The following is a 2520-nucleotide window of genomic DNA, read 5'->3' on the forward strand; positions in this document are numbered from 1 at the left end:
AAAGAAAGAAAGAAAGAAAGAAAGAAAGAAAGAAAGAAAGAAAGAAATTATCCAAAATACTAAATGAGGGGAAAGGAAACTAAGGCACACCAAACTATCCTATAATCTATGAGCCATACAGGACAAGACCTGCCTGATCCAAACCCAAAAGCTTGAGACTGATTGCCCATAGACACACACACACAAAACTTTTTTTTTCACAATTTGCAGTTCTCATTTTTTCCTCTTGCTTTTTGATGTTGTATAATTCACCAGTGAAAAGACCAATAGACTGAAAGAGTGACAAGCATTTTAGTTAAGAGTACTCAGACATTGCAGGTTAGTGCTGGTTCAACAGACTGTTCAATACTTTTCTGTACTTGATCTTTCTGTTTTCAGCACTGGTTCCACACTAACCCTCAGAAACTTTTACTTACTAAAGTCTGACTCTTCTCCAACACAGGAATTTTAATCTGTTGAATGTATGATTTCTAACAGGAATAAATAAACATTCATAGATTCCAAAAGTTGCAGTTCCAAAAAGTACAGTTAAGAAGAGGCCTGATTTGATTCTAGTCATTCTTATTGTACGTGCACCAAGCAGCAGGGATGCCGTATACAGTGAGATAGAGAGCCCTTTCCAAGGCTTCTGTTGTTATTTAGGTTTGCAAAAGATGTCAAGGATATCTGGAGTAGAGACACAGGAGCACTTCCTAGTTTTAAAATCCAGGTTTCTTCTCCCTGGTTTCATCTTGACTTCACAGGAGAAATATCACCATATGCCTGTATTTTCTTTAAAAGAAAATTTAGTTGTGTAAATGGGGCAGGAATCAAGGTGTTATTGCAATGGTGCCTAGCCTGCATTATTCCAGGACTTCAAGACTGATTAGAAAAAGCTGTAGAAGCCTGTTCAGAGATACTTGTATTGGATTTTTTTTCATTATTCTGATTTTCTGCTTTTGGCGCATCATAGAGGATATTGGTTATTAGAGACTTGCATACTGGGGATCTCCTTGTAAGTGTAAACATTTTGTGCCCACAGATTCTGTGGGACCTATCTGTAGAGAAGGTTCACTGGATCCCTCCACAACAAAAGAAAGAATAAGAAAATCAATGTGAATGCTGGAGTTGTCTCTCAAAAGTTGGCAAGAGAGTATTTTTGGAAACAAGAATCATCTGAAGAGGTCTCTTTGCTTGCAGTAACCACTACATTGTGTTAATAGCATATTATTAGGTTATACAATTTGTGTTTCAGTCATCTGCATGGGTTTAGGATGATGCCCTTCTGTCCCAGAATGACAGAAACACAAACTGTACCAATTGTGCCAGCAAGAAGCTGTCAGTTTTGTGTTTCTAGGAACATCCTGGACTCAAGCCCTTACATCTGCTTATCATCCTTATCTCCTACTTCATTTCATAATTTAATGTCTCCTTACAGAGTGTTTAATCTATATAAAGGCACAGATTTTATGCCAGAATTTGATGTGCCAGTCTTTTCTGTATGCCTCTCCTCTTCCTTTGGTTCGAAATCTACTTGATTTGACTTTTCTCTACTTAGTGACAATTTTTTTCTCAAAAACGAAACAAAACAAAACAAAAACAGAAAACAAAAAATTGACCCACTAAAAAGAATCTTCTCTGAATAGATCCTGCCAGGAGAAGCAAGCTATGTTAATTTGAGCGTTACTTGACAGTAGCCCTACATTTTGGCTACAATAGCACTCTCTCAGTGTACAATGCCAGTTCAAGCCTGTTCTTCTTTGAATAAGCACTGAAGTAGATCTCTGGGTTCTATGCATTGCTTCTACCCTTCAGTTTTGATTAAAAATGCAGTAGTAATTTAGGTTGCTATGACTGTTTTTCAAGTACACAAATTATCTTCACTTCTCTCTAGATTAATATACATAATCACTTTTCTTTTTACTGTTCTTCCAGATTGTACTTCTGTTACTCACCAGTCTTATTAAACCAGTAAACCCACAACAAGGTGTGATGTCTGTCATTCCTTTTCATCTAGGCAAAGGAAGCTACTAGAGCAAGCCCGATTCCTTAGAATTAGCTTGTTATTCCCTCTCACCAAAATACATGGAATTCCGGGAATAAAATATATATAGAAAAAACACTTGTGAACATATCACTTTAGAATACTACTCCTTGGCTTGATAAATAGCCTCTTCTTACCTCAAGTCCCCTTCACTCTGTTGCCAAGTGAGAAAAGACTGCACCATTTCCTTCATTTAAGTCCTGCCTTGTCAGAATCTGTGTTAATAGATTTGGGCTGTTCCTGTGTTCCTGTAAGCCTGAGCTAGCTTGAACCTGCTCTCTGTTTGCAGAAGACAAATATAATGAACATCACAACATTAAAAGTATTTAAAGAAGCCAGGAAGGCAAAAAGGAAGGCAGGAAGGCAGGAAGGCAGGCAAGAAAGAACGAAAGAACGAAAAGAAGGAAGGAAGGAAGGAAGGAAGGAAGGAAGGAAGGAAGGAAGGAAGGAAGGAAGGAAGGAAGGAAGGAAGGAAGGAAGGAAGGAAGGAAGGAAGG

At 37.9% G+C, this 2520-nt stretch overlaps 1 long non-coding RNA gene across 2 annotated transcripts in view; it reads left to right on the forward strand.

Annotated features, from left to right (window-relative positions):
- Window positions 1-2128, forward strand: part of LOC118163181 — a 27778-nt gene extending 25650 nt beyond the window's left edge. For both annotated transcript variants that reach the window (XR_004748894.1, XR_004748893.1), the window contains one exon: window positions 1022-2128. This is a non-coding gene — a long non-coding RNA (uncharacterized LOC118163181). The remainder of the gene's footprint in view (window positions 1-1021) is intronic.
- The last annotated feature ends 392 nt before the right edge of the window (window positions 2129-2520 follow it).

The sequence above is a fragment of the Oxyura jamaicensis genome, chromosome 2 (assembly GCF_011077185.1).
Source record: "Oxyura jamaicensis isolate SHBP4307 breed ruddy duck chromosome 2, BPBGC_Ojam_1.0, whole genome shotgun sequence".
In the NCBI taxonomy this organism is placed as follows: domain Eukaryota; kingdom Metazoa; phylum Chordata; class Aves; order Anseriformes; family Anatidae; genus Oxyura; species Oxyura jamaicensis.